Below are 20,538 nucleotides of genomic sequence, written 5' to 3'. Positions count from 1 at the left end.
AGTCTCCTCTTCTCCAGACTAAGCAACCCCAGCTCCCTCAATCTCTCCTCATAGGGCTTGTGCTCCAAGCCCCTCACCAGAGGGTGATGTCAACCACTGGAAATTTAAACCAGGGAGAGCAAAGCCTCACAACTGCCATTTGGCAAGAGAGCCTTCTGGCTGGATTGCAGCGAGTGGCGCATGCCGGGTCAGCCGACAGAGTGCGGAAGCACACAGGTGTCCAGGCTGTTAGCTGCACAGAGGGCTGGAGCCTGGCACTTGGAATGGAGGGTGAAGGAGACACCACCTGTGCAAGGTGTGACCAGGTGAATTATCTTCTCAATATGGTGGCCAAGCTAAAGGATGAAGTATCATGACTCGGGACTATAAGGGAATGCAAAAGGGAGTTATATATGTGGGAGCAGGCTTTACAGGCCCCCCAGTTGAGGAAGGCGACCCTGGAAACAGGGTACAGGTCCCTGTTAGGAGAAGCATGGGGATTCCATCCTGACCCTCTTCACCTCCAACATTGCCCTTGCACAATAAGTATGAGGCCCTGCAGGTTTTGAGAGCAATGTGGGTGAAAAGACAGAAGAGGAACCATCTGAAATGATGCCTAAAGCAAATCAGTCCCCACCAACTATCAGGACCAGCACCATAAAGAACACTTCAGCTTGTTTAAGCAGCTGACTCAGAGAGTACCCCGGGAAGCAGCCCTTAAGAACCAAGGGGTCCAGGACGGTTGGACCCACTTCAAACAGGAGCTCCTGAAGGCACAGGAACAGCCTGTGCTCATGTGCCAAAAAATGAGCTGGTGGGGAAGGCTCTGGGCCTGGATGGGCAATCAGCTCCTGAAGGAAATAAGGGGAAAAAAAGAGGCTGTATTGCCTTTGGAAAAGTGGGGAGGCAACTAGTGATATGCTTAAGGATATTGTTAGATCATGTAAGAGAAAAATTAGAGATGCAAAAGCCCAGTTAGAACTCAAGGTGGCTGCTTCTGTGAAAGACAATAAAAAGCAGTTTTATAAATATATTAATGCTAAAAAGAGGGCAAGAAGAACCTCCACTCCTTATTGGACCTGGAGGGAAACATTGTAACTAAAGATGAGGAAAATGCTGAGGTACTAAATACATTCTTTGCCTCCATTTTCAACAGTAAGGCAGGAGGACTTCAGGATAACTGGCCTCCTGAACTGGCAGATGGGGTCAGGGAGCAGAGTAATCAAGAGGGGATTGGACATGGCACTTGAGGCCATGGTTTAGTTAGTGTTGGGTGACAGGTTGGACTTGATGATCTCTGGGGTCTTTTCCAACCTTATTGATTCTATGATTCTATGATTCTTCTACTACAGTTTTTAATTGTACAGCTGGGGCCAAACAGGAACACTGGTTATTTCATCTTTCCAACTGCCAGCCTTTTAAGTCTAGATCACTGAAGTTTATGCAGAACACCCCTTTGTTCTAACGACCTCTAGTAACTTCCAACCCTCCTCCATGCATTTCTGAATGTGTCAACAGAGAAACTGACACAGCTGGAATCACTAGAGGAAATGCTGGTGAATGTTACCTATGCTAATGCAAAGGAGTTATGCCACAATTGACCATAGCCTTTCACATCTCTGAAGATTCAAGGAACAAGGAGGTGCTCAGATATAGGTAGATAAAGGAACTGAAGTACAGGAAGAAGAATCATAGAATGGCTTAGGTTGGAAGCGACCGTAGGGATTAACTATTCCAACCTCACCACCATGGGCACGGATACCTCTCAGCTAGACTCAGCTGCTCAAGGCCTCATCCAACCTGGCCCTCCCACAGAGTAAAAACGAGGAAGTATGAAGACAAGAGTATGAACTATATCACCCAAAAAGGACCATGAGGCATTTTTCAACCCACTTGCTATATGAAGATTTATGGGTATTTCCAGATTTATTGAAAGGTCTGATTGTGGTACAGGAAGCCACAGCCTTCTAAATTTAATTGTGGTTTCTTGGGAAAATAGCACCAAGGGATCACAGCAGAGCCTTTCATAGAAGCTATCAAAGCCTACTCAGAAGTCAGGTTACTGATAGCCTGTTCTCAGGTTCCAGACACTGTAGTTTTACTGCCATTTTCTAAGCAAGCTCGCTAGACTAAAGTTAGCCCAGGTCTGTATGCATAATGCATTTCCTTCCAAAACAGTGCAAAAATACTACACTGGTATGTTGTTGCTTCCCAAAACATCATGTCACCACTAACTAACAGGGATACTAATGGTTACAGATGGAAGAAAAGGAGACTCTAAGGTGTTCAGTACTGTAGCCATCTTGGTACAGAATCAAGTTGTCTTGCCTCTGTTCAGTGGCAGCACTATTGTTTTACAGAGAAGTGCTGTGTCACCAAATGAATTGGTTGGTTGTAAAGTACTGAAGAACAAAAAGCTAATGGTCAAAAGTAAGTTTTACTGTTTATGTTATCACAATGTTAACTAGAGCAAGTACCTGTTTAAATCATCAGGCTTTGCAAATTCATTCATGCAAATGATGCTCTCAGAAGCACTTTGTAATTAAACCTCATTCTCGGTAGGACACCAATGCAGTGATAATTCTCAGCTATTTTATCACAGAGGCAGCAGTGTGCCCAGGTGGCCAAGAAGGCCAATGGCATCCTGGCCTGTATCAGGAACAGTGAGGCCAGCAGGAGCAGGGAAGTCATTGAGCCCCTGGACTCAGCACTGGTTAGGCCACATCTTGAGTCCAATGTCCAGTTCTGGGCCCCTCAATTTAGGAAAGATGTTGAGTTGCTGGAAGGTGTCCAGAGAAGGGCAACAAAGCTGGGGAGGGGTTTGGAGCACAAGCCCTATGAGGAGAGGCTGAGGGAGCTGGGGTTGCTTAGCCTGGAGAAGAGGAGGCTCAGGGCAGACCTTCTTGCTGTCTACAACTACCTGAAGGGAGGTTGTAGCCAGGTGGGGGTTGGTCTCTTCTCCCAGGCAACCAGCACCAGAACAAGAGGACACAGTCCCAAGCTGCACCAGCGGAACTTTAGGATTGAGGTGTGGAGAAAGTTCTTCACAGAGAGAGTTGTTGGCCATTGAAATGTGCTGTCCAGGGAGGTGGTGGAGTCACCATCCCTGGAGGTGTTCAAGAGGGGATTGGACATGGCACTTGAAGCCATGGTTTAGTAGTCATGAGGTGTTGGGTGACAGGTTGGACTTGATGATCTCAGAGGTCTCTTCCAACCTTATTGATTCTAGGAATCTGTGACACTTAGGGCCATGATGACTGACTGGCTGTTAAAAATCTAGCTCGCATAAAGATGATTACATAGAAATAGTCTCAGTCACTGAAAAAGAATAGACTTTCAGAGAAGCCAAAAATAAAGATGCTAGCACCAACTTCAAAGAGGTCTGCATTCTGTTCAGAATAGTTAGGTGATTCACTAGAGTTAGGCAGCAAGTCAGTCTTCAGAATCACACACTGCTTTTCCATACAGCACAGAGAAGTATAGAATATATACTTAGTGATAAGTGACCCATCCTCTGCTCTAAGTGGCAAATTATATTCCCTTCTGCCTTATGCTAAAGCCAAGAATACAGTCAGCAAGTTAAGATTATAAAGTCCTTTTGCTATTCTCTTGAAGCATGGCTAGAGAGTGCAGTAAGGCATCTTACATTGGAAAGGTAAAACTGAAGCACCATTGCTTACTCATCATTATCTCTGTCTGCATAAAGAATATGTTCATAATTAAATTATAATTATGTTTGAAGTTAAAACAAGAGGGAAGGAAGAAGAGCTGCTTTTGGGCTGTTCAAAGGAACTGAGGTAAGACAGACTATTTTTTTATTTTTTTTTTCCAGGCTGGGCCCAGAGATGCCACTAAGAGATACTGACTCAGTTGTAAGAAAGAGAAAAGTATCATTCACTTTCACATCTCTGGTTACAGAACACACCCAGAACTGGACTATGTTCAGACAGGTTGGGTAGGGTATAGTTCACGTTGATAAAGAAAAGACCCAGTAAACATTGCCCAGAAAGTGGCACTGCAGCCTGCCCTCGGGAAAGCTGAACTCCATTTAAAACCACTTAAAAAGGAAACTCTGTACAAATTAAGACTTGGTAATGAGTAAAAAAGATCAGAGGCAGAACTACACGCTGATTATGAGTGAACTTAATCAAGCAAATTGTGCCCATCTGCACAATGTTGAAATGGCAACATGTCCATTTCCAGAATTACCAACAACCCTACTTCATGAGAAAAAATCACAACAGTGCCCATGCTGCAGAGAGTTTCACAGCCTAATGGTGCTGTCTATTCTGGATCTTTGCCCTATGTATTAAGCACATACAGCAAGCTGAAGTTTCCTAGGAGAAGTATGTTCAAGCAAAAGCGAAGTCTGAATGTCAGATTCACAAAACTGATCAAGATAATAATCTTGAAGCAGCAAAACTTGCTCAACAAATTGCAAATAACTTTCATCAACAGCTAATCTTGCATAACAAATCGTCAGAGCAAAGTCAGTGGCACAGCTCTAAAGTATATCTGTAGAAACATATTTTGGCTAGCTTTGTTTAACTGCAAACTCTTTCCTTAGCCACCATGAATAGAGTCAGTCCATTTTCCATCTAACTGTGAAACCGAATTGTGTTTCAGAGGAATAATCTTTATATAACACATATTAAATAGAGTCTGGTTTAAGATCCACCAAGAATTTTTTCCTATCTCCACACCTGATAACAGGTGTAGCCATTCTGACTCCAGACCTGGCATTGACTGTTGTCAATAAGTCAAGGGCAACCCTGCCTTTTACATTACAAACATTAAATGTCTTCAGTGTTTGTGGTGGGTTGCAAGGCCGATCCTTCCTTCCCTCCCACCAGGGCAAAAAAAAATGAGACTCAGACAAACTGATTGCAGAAGTGGTGGAAAGTTTAAATGGAAAAGCAGTGAGTGTTTTACAAAGAACCACAAGCAGAGTGACAAAAGAGATCCCAAAGCATACCCAGAAACCTCCCAGCACTCCCCTTTTTCCCCACCTGAGGGTACACCCAAAACCCCCATGGCTCTTTCTTCCCCCTCTCCACTGTTAGGCTAATCTCAGCTGGCCAGATCTGAGACTGCCCTAGCCAGTCCCCAAGAGGCCTGGAGATGGCTCCCCCTCCATTACCAGATAGGGAGCATCTCCCATGGTAGCGGTGAGGGAAGAAAGAGGAAGTGTAGGACTTTGCAGGCGAGTTTATAGGGAGCAGGACATTATGGGATGAAATATGTAGCTTCCTGTGTCCACCCACTGGGCTGGACCCTCAGGACACCGGAGGTGTGTCTCAGGTGGCCACAGCAGGGGGGCACCCAGTCCAAACTGCTACAGTGTTGTTACCAGGAAACACATGAGAAGTGACCAAACAGTCAGTTTTGCAAAAAGCTCTCCTAAATATATCTCAAACACTCAATGGAGAAAGATAAAAGAAGGGAACAGACAAAAGCATTTTAGCAAAAAGTCTTCCTTCAGCATGGAAGGCTATCCCATTGAACAGAAGGGCAAAAATCACCTGAAAATTAAATCTCAAGTTCCTAACACCAGAGAGCCAAAAGCAAACCTAGAAACCAGCCCAGTGTAAAAGCAGTGCTACTAAAAACATCATTTCAACTAAAAGCCTCTTTAAAAATGAAACTTCTGGCTATTTAACTAGCCTTTCAATTTAAGGCACTACATCTTAATTTGAGGAAAGGAGATGCTGTTCTTTTAAAACAAACCATCATGTTCTTGTTCAGTCTATGTCTCAAGAGCTAAATGGTCAAAAACACAACCACCACAAAACCATACAAAACCCACCAAAAAATCCACAACGTAAATCTTTCATTATATGAAGACCTTTTTATTAAAATGTAATAGTTTTCTCCTCAGACTAGAATACTCTTCTTCCTCATACCACTGCTTTAACCACTTACTGCCTTACTTTTGTAAAGAGACTTCCCCCTTTCCTCAGCACTAGTGCTGCTGTATGTGTAGCAGCTGGCAGGTGTGTCTTTTCTTCCTAGAACTGTTACCCCATTGGAAAAGAATAACTTTGGCCTTCTGAATAAAGACCATCCATGAGCTGAAGGAAAACAACTGCATTGTGTTTGTAAGTGAGCCTTACAGTACCATGCATAGTATACACAGTGTATCACAGATGTGTAACTTTACTACAAAACTAAAGAAAACACAGGAGGAATCCTTAGTATCAGGCCCTCAGCATTTGAGCCTGTTAAATATACTCAGTATCACATTTACCAGAGAGGGGTGGGCAGAGGGTAATAGCAAATAATTCAGTCATTCCTGCAAGCCATTTGTTTTCTTCTCTGGACAGTATATCATATGTCCTTGTATGAAGCCCTATCTCTGCCTCTTCCGTGTGTACTATCTCCCCAGGATTCTGGAGGGAGAAAACACAACTAATCATACAACTCATCCTGACCAAGGAACTTTAACAAGCTTCACTGGCAGGACTCACAGAGCAACCTTTGCTTGTCATGACCCTCTTCATCAGTTTCTCTAAAATAAGTGAGGAGTCAAAAGGAGAACAGTGAGGAATCTTCTATTGGTATTTGATTAGACTCCCCAGGAAGCTACATTTCACTGGGCAGCTGAACTTCATCCACCAAAGTCATAGAATCATAGACTCAATAAGGTTGGAAAAGAGCTCAAAGATCATCACATCCAACCTGTCACCCAATACCTCATGACTACTACACCATGGCACCACATCCAATTCCCTCTTGAACACCTCCAGGGACAGTAACTCCACCACCTCCATCACAGGTACCCTTGCAGGTACTGACCAAGCACCCATCAGCATAGGGACCCTCCTGTCTTTTAATGTTGTGAAAACTCCTTTAGCACCTTCATACAAAGCTCAGAGCATGCTCAATGTGCTTTCTGGACTGAACCATGAGAGCTGCATAAAGCTTGCATTGACTTCATTGGAGAAGTACCTGGGTAACACAGGGAGGCCATTCTGTTGTCCTCTCCCAATTCTGTCACAAATTTTCAATGAGAGAACAGAAGTATAGGTAGAGTACAATTAATGTCACTTCTTCATCTTGAGAGACCATCACAGGCCAATGGCATCCTGACCTGCATCAGAAATAGTGTGGCCAGCAGGAGCAGGGAGGTCATTGTGCCCCTGTACTCAGCACTGGTTAGGCCACACCTGGAGTCCTGTGTCCAGTTCTGGGCTCCTCAGTTTAAGAAGGATATTGAGACTCTTGAACATGTCCAGAGAAGGGTGATGAAACTGTTAAGAGGTCTCAAGCACAAGCCCTGTGAGGAGAGGCTAAGGGAGCTGGGGTTGCTTAGCCTGGAGATGAGGAGGCTCAGGGGAGACCTCATTGCTGTCTACAACTACCTGAAGGGAGGTTGTGGACAGGTAGGGGTTGGTCTCTTCTCCCAGGCAACCAGCACCAGAACAAGAAGACACTGTCTCAAGCTGTTCCAGGGGAAATTTAGGCTTGAGGTGAGGAGAAAGTTCTTCACAGAGAGAGTTGTTAGCCATTGGAATGTGCTGCCCAGGGAGGTGGTGGAGTCACCATCCCTGGAGGTGTTCAAAAAGGGATTGGACGTGGCACTTGGTGCCATGGTTTAGTAGTCATGAGGTATTGGGTGACAGGTTGGACTTGATGATCTTTGAGGCCTTTTCCAACCATATTGATTCTATGATATACTCCAAGTCAAAAAATAGAAAGATTTTCAACCAGTCTACCTTCTTACACAAGTAAGGCAAATCATTACCATTTGTATTTTATAAACAAAGAACCAATGAGTGACTACAAGGGTTTATTATGAAACAGAAGAGTATGCTGGATTCTGAAAAATCTACTAGGTACAGGGCACCTCCATCTAGACATACTTAGCCTATGCTGGCAGTGACTTAAAGACATATTTTACCTGTAAACTTAGACTCTTCTTGATGGAGGGCACAGAATCACCGAAGCACAGAATCACCAAGGTTGGAAGAGACCTCAAAGATCATCAAGTCCAACCTGTCACCACAGACCACATGACTAAACCATGGCAGCAAGTGCCACGTCCAATCCCCTCTTGAACACCTCCAGAATGGAAGAGGAAAGAAAGAAACTGTTTCTGTTTCTTTGCACATAGACAAACAGAAGCAAACCGTATTTACTTAAGATCATCACAGGAGCAGTACTTCATGCAGTGAATGATTAAGTCTACTGAAATAGATCTGCCGGAGGAGAGAAATGACAAATGCCTTGTGTTACTGACTGGTGAAAAAGTCCCATTTATTCCTTTTGCAGGCACCAACTTCGGAGCAGCTCAGAAACACCATATTCACCTATAAGATGATGGATCTCAACAGAAGTCCTACTTTTCTTACACTATTTGGTCTACTTTCTTGCTGTCTACCATCTGCTCTAATCCAGGAGCCAGATCTTTTGTTTTGTCTCTCCTTCCCCTCCTCCTTTTGTCCTCCTGCTCCAAAGTTCTATCCTAAAGATAATTCAGACCGCTTGTCTGAGACTGGCACTTCTTTCCAAAACATCCTGAATTTGATACAATCTGTTAAATAAGAGACATCCAACCTTCACCATATCATTTTAACAACAGTAGCATCCTGATGAGTATAAAGTACAGTAAGATGCTAAATGAACTACACATTCTTTTCCACTGAATTCAAGGGAGTTTGAGGAATGCCACGAAGCATTGTCTAGAGAGGGGAGGTGCATGGGAACTCAGGGTGACAGCAAACCTTACACAGCTCTGTCTTCCCTTCACGTCTGCCCTTCACTGCAGCTTAGCGTGGGATCCTGACATCAGGAGTTTCCCACTACAAGGCTTTGGCTTCATCTCTCCATCAGCCCCCGGACTCTCTGCTCTTCTCAGGGACTGTCTGTGCACTGCACAGAACAGAGATCCCAGGCATTTTTCTGGGGCTCTGGGAGCCACTTGCCTCATTCCTTCTGAGGAAATAGCTGGAAAATTGCCCTCAAAGACTCATTTGTGAACTTCATTTCCTCCAAAAGTTTTATCAGCTGGTTCATTTCATGCAGGAGAGCTGGACAGGATGAAAAAAAAAAAGATCAACACCTTTGTCTCTCCCATGCAAAGAGACCCTCAGACCTATGTAACTCTTCACAAAGTACCCAGTGAAAGCTTTTCACAGATGCAGAAACAGGTGCAGGTCATTTTCTCCTTCCTATCTCACCTTCCTGACCCCAGAATTACCAGAGTTACATATATTCTCTGCCTATCTAAGAAAATGCAAACAGCCACCTTTTCCTGCTTCTGTCTGTCTGCTTTCAAGACTGCAGAATTTGTCAAACCAAGGCATGATGACATGGATAATGAAAAACATTGTGAAAAGGAGCACAATTTTAGAAATGAATAGAATAGAATAGAATAGAATAGAATAGAATAGAATAGAATAGAATAGAATAGAATAGAATAGACCAGGTTGGAAGAGACCTTCAAGATCATCGTGTCCAACCTATCATCCAATACCACCTAATCAACTAAGCCATGGAACGAAGCATCCTGTCAAGCCTCGCCCTGAACATTCTTTTCCCCTTCTTAAGGAAAAATAGAAGGGAAGAAACATAATGATCCTCTCAGGTCACAGAAGGATTGTAAAAAAAGGGAAGAATTATTAAAGACCAGTGTTGGCACAAAACCAAATAGGCATGAAGTGCCTACAAACAAATTTAGTTTGGAAATCAGAAGCAGATTTCAGAGCATCTGAGGAGCAAGGTTCTTGAATAGCTTCTCAATAGGAATCAATAGGAGCAAAAGTCATTTAATTTTGAGACACAGACTGATAAATTTATGAAGGGGATCCTGCAACTTAATTTCCTGCAATTACAGAGACCCTCTTCTCCAGGACTCAGCAATTAAGTCTTTAACACAAATCTTTCAGTCTTGCATACCTCATCCTCTGTTGAGCCAAGACATGATAGACAACTAAGTAAGTAAGTAAATAAATGAAACCCAGAGACAAGGTGCAATAGACAGAATGTTAGCAGGGCAGGTAGTGGAAGGCTGAGTCTGTCTTCTTTATCAAGCAAATTTATGGAGGGTTTTTTTGAGCAGGATTTACCCACTTGTAGGGACTTCAGCATTTTCAGATAAAATTTGAATCAAAAGGGAGGACCAAATCAGATATAAAGTTCTATATATCTATGACCACCTGCAAAAAACAGTAGGGAGGTGAGCCTTCCCACCTATCATGTAATCATTGGACTAGACTGTGACAATCTGTCTTCAGAGACCTGCAGGGTTAAAGCTGTCAAAGATACTGTAAAAAGGCAAGTGAGAAACTAGAAGCATCAAATGATTCAGGAAGAATTCAAGTGAAACAAAGAAGTTGTATAGCTGTGAAATGTGTGGATGGGTATAGAAACAATTAACTGTCAGATTTGACTGAAATTTTACTGGAAAGAAGTCTCTGAAACCATTAAAAGAGTCAGCGGGGAGAAATCTTTTCACATTTTATTCCTGTATTGAAAAGCGTAGGATAATACCATCCTATTTTACACACAGAAGAAAAACACACAAAGCTGAAAAAGCATGGAAAAATATAGTACTGTAACATAAGAAGTAATCTGTGAACTCTCCCATAGCACATCAAACATGAGGTATTCATTCATTCCCACAAATGGCGTTAGTGTTGATCTATAAGCTGCAGCTCTGTATTACACATTTCAGTTTCATGCACTTAAGCCAGACAAATATTCCCAGGGGATTGAAAGAACCCACTACAGTGAGTTGTGGTTCTATTTTGGATCACATCACAGCATAACAAATCACAGTTTCAGACACTAGCGTAAGGGGCTCAATGCTAACTTCTTGTATATCTCTTCCACTCATGCAGGCATGTATAAAATCAAACCCATCTAAGGCTTTTTCAAACGCTACAACTACAAAGCAATGATCACTCTACAAACCTACATGTATCCATACACCATCATTCAACCAACTATATATTCTTAAATACACATTGCTTACTAGATACTGTTGCATAGCAGTAGCTGTCCATGCACACCAAGGCTGTTCCACAGATCTGATCTCAGGCATTTGGGGAAGCAGAAAGTTCTTTGCGTGCTGCTGGTTTGTTACAGTGTCTTTCCAGCAGTGCTCGGCGGTCCTCAGGACAAAGCGGTCCACAGAAACAGAGTCACTAGACCTATTCTGTAACCCACTAGTTCCCTGTGACTGATTCCCTGTTGCTATAAACAATTTTTAAAGTCAAAGTGGTTTGTAAATTAAGTCATTTTTTTGAAGGGGATTAAAAAACACCCAAACACAAAAACAAAACCAAAACTTGACAATCAACAAGCTAACAACCCATAACTCATAGGCTGGATTGGAAAACTATCTGCATTGCAAGTACCCTGGACTGGAACTCCCTTCTGCTGACCTTTGCTCTGGTTCCCAAAGAAATAATGTTAAACCATGCATGGGTATTAAAAAAACCCCAACCAGCTTCTCTTAATAAAGCATCTTGCAGCGTTCTGTTCAGATAGCAAATCTTTCTGAGATACAGAAAGAGCTGTTGGCCATTGGAATGTGCTGCCCAGGGAGGTGGTGGAGTCACTTTCCCTGGAGGTGTTCAGAAAGGGACTGGACGTGGCACTTGGTGCCATGGTTTAGTAGTCATGAGGTGCTGGGTGACAGGTTGGACTTGATGATCTTTCAGGTCTTTTCCAACCTTATTGATTCTATGATTCCATAAGATTCCTGTTATTCACTAAGTAAAGATGAGAGACAAGACTTTCACGAGAGTTCAAATGTTGCTGAGGTACAACATGCTGTATTTTCCTAAAGAATTTTGTACATAGGATTCCTGACTATAAATATCTTTTGTTTCTCAGGCTGAGAAACTGAAAATGTAACTCTGAGCTATTTTGACTGTCTGGGCCTTGAGCCGTGGAGAAAGTTGAAGTAGAAAGCATGAGCATAAGTTTCCAAACCCTGACAGTCACACTTTTGCATTCTCTCTCTGTTGTGCTTGAAGTCAAAGCTCTGCCTTCTTTACAGCTAATTAAGGTGTCTTCAAAATAAATAAATAAATAAATGAAACAGGGGGAAATAACTTGGCTGGAGTACATTTTCATTTTTCCATTTTAATTTCACCTACAAGTCAGCCACCTTAAGCGTGACACTATGTGGTGGGCTACGCCCATCCTGGAAAAAAAAAACAGGGCAGGAAGGGCTCATGAGAGTTTTTTTGCCCTCCCTGGGGGTTGTTTTCTCCCCTGGGAAACTGACTTGGTCTGTTCCACTTCCCCCCCTCCTTGTCCAGCAGGGGTATAACAGGGAGGAGAATTGCAGCCATTGCTCTCTTCCTGCTGCTTCCACACTTTGCAAAGGACTGGTTCTGTATCTCTTTGTTTTCTTTTTTTTTCTTTTCTTTTCCTTCTTCCATCCATCCTTGTTCCTTACCCTTGTGAACCCTGCCTGTCATTGTTACACACACACACACACACACACACACACACATACTGTTTAAAGAAAAATTCTTTGCCTCTCTACTTCCAAGCCGAACCCAAATTATTTCTTGGTGGATTTGCTCCCCTCCCTTCCTTTTCTCTCTCTGTTGGGGAAGAGGATGCTCAGCCTTGCCCTCATCTGAGCTTTTAAGCCCCAGTTAAGGCTCAAACCACCACAACATCATTGTCTAAAATCTAACATCACTAGACCTCATTATTTGGCCTTTGATTATGTTCTTAAATGGGGGGCGGGGGGGGGGGGGGGGGGGGGAAGTTTCTCAGTACAAATAAATCCCTGAAGTGCTTCCAACCCAGTACAGTATTCGATGATGAAAGAGCTATTTGCAAAGTGAACAAGAAACAGGAAAGTTTCACTCTATAACCTGCATAATGTGTAATTAAAAAATAACCAGCACAAAGATGGAAACCCAACTTCCAGCACAACTATATACTTTCATGACCATGTGCTCTACAGAGGGAAATACAAGAGAGGTTTTTTTTTCTAGAGAATGTGATTAGAAGACATTGTTTGAATCTCAGGACAAAAATAAGGAAGAAGACATATAACAAAACATGAGAAAGCAGTTTGCATAATGTTTACAAAGAGTTGGGTTTATTTTTGTTGTTGTTTGTTTTGTTTGGTTGTTTGTATGGGGGTTTTTGATACAATGTCCTGCCAAAAAGTATAGTCTGTGCTAAAGTTCTTACACAGCCTTGCAGGTACTACCACAACCTCTGAAGGACTGTCATATGCAGTTCCTCTGTCCTACCTCACAGTCTGAAAGTGTCTGCAGTTCACAGTTTCTGTCACCCACGTGAGCTTAATGCAAAACCCCACATGCAGCTTTTCAAAGGGCCTTTGAATTGAACAAAAAATGCAGAGCATAAAAACATACCACATCAGGTGATCAAATGATTGACAGGGCTGGAAATGGAATACAGTATGTCTTTCCACCAGGTCACTAGGCTGAATTCATTCTGGATAATGAACAAAAAACATTCCATTTGGTGGCCGCTCATGTGAAATCATCAAGGCTGTCATTGAGGCTGTCCTCATAAATCAGCAACTTTACTGCGGCATTATTTTGTCACTTGAAATAAGAAGTTCACAAGGACTTGTCTTGGCATAACTTAAGCAGATTACTGGAGCTGTCCCAAATCTAATTATAGAATAGAAGTAACCAGGTTGGAAGAGACCTTTGAGATCATTGAGTCCAACCTATCACCCAACACTATCTAATCAACGAAACCATGGCACCAAGTGCCCCATCCAGTCTCTCCCTAAACACCTCCGGTGATGGTGACTCCACCACCTCCCTGGGCAGCACATCCCAATTAGTCAGACCCTTGTTGGCAATCTGACAATGCTGACAATAAAATTGAAGTTGAACGGAAAGATGCTGAACTTTTTTTTGATTCTCTGACTGGACCAAAACGAACAGCTAGAGAGCAGCACTGAAGAAGCTGACTTCGGGCATGGTCCCAAGGCCTCACTTGTTCTGTGACTGAACGAGGGGACTGCACTGTTTCCGGACTGTCAGTTTAACAGCTTTCACACAAACTGAATCCTTTTTGCCTTCTTAAAATAAAAACAAATGACATCCAACTCACTGGTGAAGCTGTCCAAGATTTTTGAAAGATAATAACCTTTCAGCTGACTGGGATCTCTTGCTTAATATACAGATGTGGGTGCCAAGAGGTAGCTCAGTCCCAGTTGCCAGTGCACCTTTCTATTCAAGCAAACCCAGCTTCCTGCCCTTCGGCACACACACATTTGGCAAATTTAATCAAGTTACTGTTCATTGTACTGAAGTATCAAATTGCCAAATTGTTTGCTTACCAGGAGAGAGAGCTTAGCCTTTGGCATAGTTTCCTAAAAATAATTTTTCAAAATAAATTTTTTAAAAATTAGTAATTTTGTTTAATATCCATTTGGATGCAAACACTGAAGCTTTTTCTTTATCTTGGGTCTGTCTCAGCTGCAAGATGTATTTAAGAAATAAATAAATACAGGAAGTCTGTACCTGAAAGTATATGATAATGCCTAGACTGCTGTCAAAGGCACAAGGCTTTCTGAAGCAGAGAGAGAGAAGCAGCAGTAGTAGGCATGCACATACATGCACATACACACACATAGTATTTCTAAAACTGCCACTGTAAGGGATTTGGGGTTTATTTTCTTAATTAACTGAAAATGATAACACAAGAGCTTTTCATCTGGCATGAGCTTGGGTTTCATCAGCTGCTGGAAAAGATTCTCTTGGAGAAATGAAGTTACAGTGTTTCTCTGTGCGCTTTCTGGGGATTTCAAAATAAACACAGCTATATGATCACACCATGTAATAGACAGATGTAGGCAAATGAACAGGTCTTGATACATCTAGAAAGGTTGCAGAGCTCAACACACAGTCTGGATAATACATCATATTGACTAAACAACAGAAAGCTCAGTTAGAAAAGGTGACGCATAAATGAAAGGAACTGGGCAGGGCACTTTCAGAGTGTGCCCTTGGCCTTCTTGGTGCACCTGGGATGTTAGAATAGAATAGAATAGGAATAGAATAGAATAGGAATAGAATTTACCTGGTTGAAAAAACCTTCGAGATCAGCAAGTCCAACCTGTCACCCAACACCATCTTATCAACTAAACCATGGACCAAAACCCCCATCTTATCAACCAAACCATTATATACTGTATGATCTAGCAGCCACATAGTATTTGATGCTACTTCTGCTCATCCACATTTGTCAGCATGCCAAATTTCTCAAAGAGAACAATGCAGGACAGTAGGAAACTAAAAATTATGCAGACTTCAGAACTGCTTTTGCTCTGTTCTCCACTTTAAAAGTCAGCTGTTGCACTGTAAATCAGTTACCCTCCCCCCACCTTCACAAAAGTATGATTAGACAAAATGGTAAGCAACAGCTCTGAGTATAAATTCACCCTTGAATCAAGGCTCTGAGAGGTGCAGCCCATACTAAGTAAGAGCACTGCCAGCTGCCACTTTGTCATTTCTTCTCCTATGGAACCTTTGCAATCAATGGTCTGTTGACCATTGATTCATGAGACCATGGTTTCTTGAATTTATACAATTACAGAAAAGGAAGGTGAGCTCTCAGCAGGGCCTTTTTCGGTCTGTAGGAATTCCTACCTCTCCCCCATTTCATGCTCCAAAACACATCAACTCTATACATACTTTTGCTAAATGCTCAGAAAATTATTTCACAGGTTTCAGGGTGCAGCAAAAAAGAACAAAAGGGATTTCACCATTGCTTTGATTTATTGGCTGGCAAGGTCAGTGCAGTATTTAAATGTGATTACTTAATGATGTATCAGGTGACTACTGTGTTTTTGTAAGTACAATTAAACTGGCAGAGTGCATGTGAGTGTTTTAAAGACTTTGTGTTCATTATATTTTTTTCATTTAAGAAAAAGTACTCTCGATAATGGATTAGGATTAAAGAGAGACTGAGGTTTTCCAAGGAGTCTAGTGAAGGAAAAAATACTTTGGAACTACAGATAAGAAAAAGGAATAGCTCAGTCATCAACTGACACAAGGTAACACTTGTACATATGTAAGGATGAAAATAAATCAATACCTTTGAGGATGTTCACGCACATGAGCTTTGTCAGATGTGACAGCTGTAAGGGTTTGGACCCAGCTGCAAATGGGTATCTACTCCATTGAAATCATTCTTTGAGGAACACAATTCCTGCAATAATTCCTTTCCCATCTGTGCCTTCAGAGCTATTAGATCTTATTTATTTTCCTCCACCTTCTCTGAAAGTCACCATTTTTCAATGTTGTACAGGATGACAACTTAAGTGGTCTCCACTTGCACTGATAAACATAACCCTTGTGTCATGGAAAATGTGGCATCTCAAGCAATTGCAAAAGTAGAAAGAGGAAAATAGGTCAGCCATAAACCCACATCTAACGCTGCTCAGTGTGAAAAACATGTCTATTAAATCTGTTACCAAAGAACATGGTAGATTGCTACAGTATCAACACAGCAGGTCTTTGATATAAACCTGAGCTTTTAATTTTGGATCCTGGTTTTGTTATACAAAGCAGAAAAAAAAAAAAAAAAAAAAAGCTTAACCTACATCAGAGAATAAGGGCAGATTCACCTCAGCTGTGAGCATCACAAGCCTTCATAACATGTGGCAACAGCCTTCATTATGTGAAGCCAGAAGCACGCTCAGCAAAAGGCTTTATGAAGTAGGCTATGATAAGATGCTCAAAAAATGAATTAACAAGAACCTGCAACAAACTCTGTAAAACAGTGATGAAAGCTAATCAAATTACAACCCAAAGTGTCAGTGATTTGTTGAGCAATCATAAGTCTTGCTCTGGCTAGAATCACTCAGCAGTTACTGTCAGTGTTAGCAAGTAGCAGGCAAGCAGTGCTATCGCAGGCACAGAATTTATGGCTTCACCAATATCCTATGTATCTACTGCCAGGTATCAACAGTGGTCTCTAATGAAAGAAGAAGCAAAAAAAAAAAGCTATGCAAGGAAGCCCAATTCCTTTAATTTGACACAAATATAGTTGGAGAATTCCTTCACACATATAATATTCGACACATACGTCACAGCAAGCTAACATTTTGGAGGCCCCACAGGAGTTAACTGTATGACCTCAGCATCAGCCATGGACACACTTAATGTGAAGTCTCAAGTATAGAGAGAGAGAGAGAAAGAGAGGGAAAGAGAGAGAGGGAAAGAGAGAGAGGGAAAGAAAGAGAGGGAGAGAGAGAGAAGGAGAGAGAGAGAGAGAGAGAGGGAGAGAGAGAGAGGGAGAGGGAGAGAGGGAGAGGGAGAGAGGGAGAGGGAGAGAGGGAGAGGGAGAGAGGGAGAGGGAGAGAGGGAGAGGGAGAGAGGGAGAGGGAGAGAGGGAGAGGGAGAGAGGGAGAGGGAGAGAGGGAGAGAGGGAAAGGGAGAAAGGGAAAGGGAGAGAGGGAAAGAGAAGGGGAGAGAAAGAGAGAGAGAGAAAGAAACCACTAAAGTGAATTTTCAAACAACATAGTAAAAATAGGACCAGGCACATCAAACTGAAGCTTTGTGAAGCAAAAATTTAATTTGAAACATAGGCAAGAAGGATAATTGAACTGAAATAACTTCAGCTACTATATTAAACATGTCATGAACACAAATTAAATAGATGGGGAGAAGCAGCTGATAAGAGCTTAGCTGAACATCAGTGACAGTGGAGAAGACACTTTCAGTGAATAATCTAGCCTCCTACCACGACAAGCATCTTCTAGGGTCAAATGTATCTCAAGACATCTGATAGCTCTATCATTCTCAGTGAACTTGCTCCACTTCCCAGGAGTCCAGCACATCCTACACAACACACGAAGGACAGCCAAGTAATCCCATCAAATAGGAAAGTGACAGACATGCCTCAATAAGTTGCTGAAGCAGCAACCAGTCATCTGCCCTAGTGCCTATTAGTTCAGAGATGAACTGAAGAGAGAAATCTTTCCTCTGAATCAGTAAATTATTCCAAAGGGCCTGGATGTCTATTGAACCAGAAGGAGCATAAAGAAATAGCTATTTTTTTTTCACTGAAAAACTACTATTATCACAAGGATGCACTGCCTCACACTCTCTTGCAGGTAAGAAACTTGACTTCTGCTCACTTCACTGACTCAGCAGAGGTAGTAGCAGTCTAAATTTTTCAATGAGGTATAATAACTGGGAGTCTGAATAACTGTGTTCCATATGGTCATCCAGTTATTTTAATCTGCTTTGCCCAGCACGTATCACATTAAAGATCCAAAACCTGCAAATCTTTCCATCTCGCTGCAAGTGATTTGTAAGCAACAGGAATAAAGCCAGACAGAAACATTTTCTTGTTCAAGGCACAATCAAAGCCCCAGGTTGCAATAGAAACATTAAGTTCCAATAAAGATTCCATCAAATGAGAACTTGACAGCTCTGATCCTTCTGTATTCACCATACAAAATACCTTCATTCCTTTTACAGCCTTTGATGCAAGGAAGCATAAATTCTTACTCTACAAAGCAGCAGAATATTATACACATCAGACTATTATATACATCATGGCATGCATAAGCAAGGATACACACACAAGAGGTAAGGACACTGTTGCACTCATATATGAGTCAAGTATGGCACAATCATTGGTTTCTTCTACCAGCACTATGAAGAAGGCTGTTTGCCCACCTGAACACATATCTCCCCTTTTCCCCAAACTATCTGACAATATGTGGTTCAATTAGGGTTTACAGGTCTTAGTATCCAGCCTCTGCTACATATCTGTGCTGGATACAAACGATGCATTCCCATATCAGACATGTAACTCCAGCCTGCAACTTGATCAACACTCAGAGTTACTCCTCATCTCCCATACCATTACTGAAGTAACAGTTCTGTCAAGACATTCCACACTGTCACTGCCCTTCTTTATCCAGGCTGACCACACACCACATTCCAGGAAAAAAATAACAGAATCATAACGAGGCTCTAAAGTCTATCACTGATCAACAGAATTTAGAACTCAGATCATCCCTTATTAAACAAAAAACAAACAACAACAAAACCACAGACACACACAAATCAACAAGGCAAGCAAAACCTGCCCATTTCCACAACTCAAGGGAACAAAAAACAAAAGCATTAACTGCTCTAGCTGAATGCTGTGTGCTGTAGCTTTCTGTATGTGTGAGCAAGCTCCGTTTTAATTCTTTAACACATCTTGTATGTAGATGTGGTGCTAAGGGGCATAGTTTACCAGCCGTGGTCGAGTTAGATAATGGTTGGACACGATGATCTTAAAGGACTTTTCCAACCGAAAGAATTCGGTGATTCTATGATTCTACTCAATTTTTCACTGAAGTTTTTCCACCAACTCCCCGTTTTCAGGGAGCATTATCAGGATGCAGCAACATCGCCCTCTGTCCGATGCAGAGAAAATGACATTTAATGCCTCTCCCAGAGCTGCCAATGTGTTTAGTTAAACATATACAAAATTTGCTCGGCAATACTTTGGCATCCATGCTTCACTGATAACACACTTTTTAAACCGATCCTTAGTTCTGCTGCACACATCCCCGTGTGTTTTCAAGCTGCTTAACACAAAATTTGCCTTTACTCTGGAAAAGTAAACAGTAAGTCACATCAAGCTTCTTGAAAGGTGGTGTGTTGGTTTTGATTTTGTTTTGTTTTGTTTTTCAAATCTCCCTCTTTCATCATCTCCCTGAGAAAAACCAATTACAACTCTTACCAGCATAGCTTGCTCTCCCCCCCCCGCATACCAAAACACTTGCAGTTTTCCCCTTCCCAACTCTGGCAGCAAAGCGTCAAAGTGTAAAGAGGATTTCAAAACAGGAGCACAAACAATGAACAAATCCTCAAAGGGTTTTTACACTTTTATTTTGCCTCCATGTTTTCCCGACTGCTCTGTTTATAAAACGAAACAAACAAACCAAATGGAAAAAAAAAAAAAAAATCCTTACAAATTAAGAAGATGAAAAACTGCAACCTAAGGAGGAGGATGTGACTTTAGTTTGACTTACCAATTTCATCCAGCTGTATATTTTCCTACTTGCTTTTTACAGCAGCTGAGCTCAGTGCCCAGGAACGTCCAGCCCGTGTCAGGAAGGCAGGCAGGGCGCTGATCCTCAGGCTGGATGCTGCTGAGCGAGTAGAGCTGGGGTGGCTGCTGGGGTAGCTGCTGCTAGTGCTAGTGCTGCTGCGGCTGCACTCCCTCGGACCCAGATGAGGAACTGCTTCCCATTCCCCAGCCCCGCTCTAGCGCTGCAGGCTTCGGGAGGCAGGGCCGGCCCCTGCTACTGTGCTGCGCTTTCTTAAAGGGCCAAGCGGCGGCCTGGCAGGAGCGCACGCCAGCCGGGAGGTGCCGGAGCTACCGCGGCTGGCGGCTGGGGCAGTGCGGCGGCAGTGTGGGTGCACCGCGTCCAGCCCGGGCCGTGATCATCGCAATGAGAGAAGGTTCCTACGTGCCTCGGGCACAAGAGCATGCCTCCTCTACACAGCTTTTAATTCAAGGCTCTAAGGCGTTGCGTTGCTTTATTTTCTCCGCAGCGCAGGGGGGGTGCCAGCGCTGTGCGGC

General features: G+C 42.6%; 1 protein-coding gene across 1 annotated transcript in view; it reads right to left on the bottom strand.

Moving 5' to 3' along the window:
* Positions 1–20,218, bottom strand: part of DAAM2 (dishevelled associated activator of morphogenesis 2) — a 217,102-nt gene extending 196,884 nt beyond the window's left edge. Inside the window, exon 1 of the mRNA XM_054162421.1 lies at positions 19,985–20,218. The gene's annotated coding sequence lies outside the window, so the exon portion shown is untranslated. The remainder of the gene's footprint in view (positions 1–19,984) is intronic.
* Between the last annotated feature and the right edge of the window lie 320 nt (positions 20,219–20,538).

The sequence above is a fragment of the Dryobates pubescens genome, chromosome 6 (assembly GCF_014839835.1).
Source record: "Dryobates pubescens isolate bDryPub1 chromosome 6, bDryPub1.pri, whole genome shotgun sequence".
NCBI classification, from domain to species: Eukaryota; Metazoa; Chordata; class Aves; order Piciformes; family Picidae; genus Dryobates; species Dryobates pubescens.
Note: the sequence above shows the minus strand (reverse complement) of the source record. Positions and strands in the feature narration are given on the sequence as shown.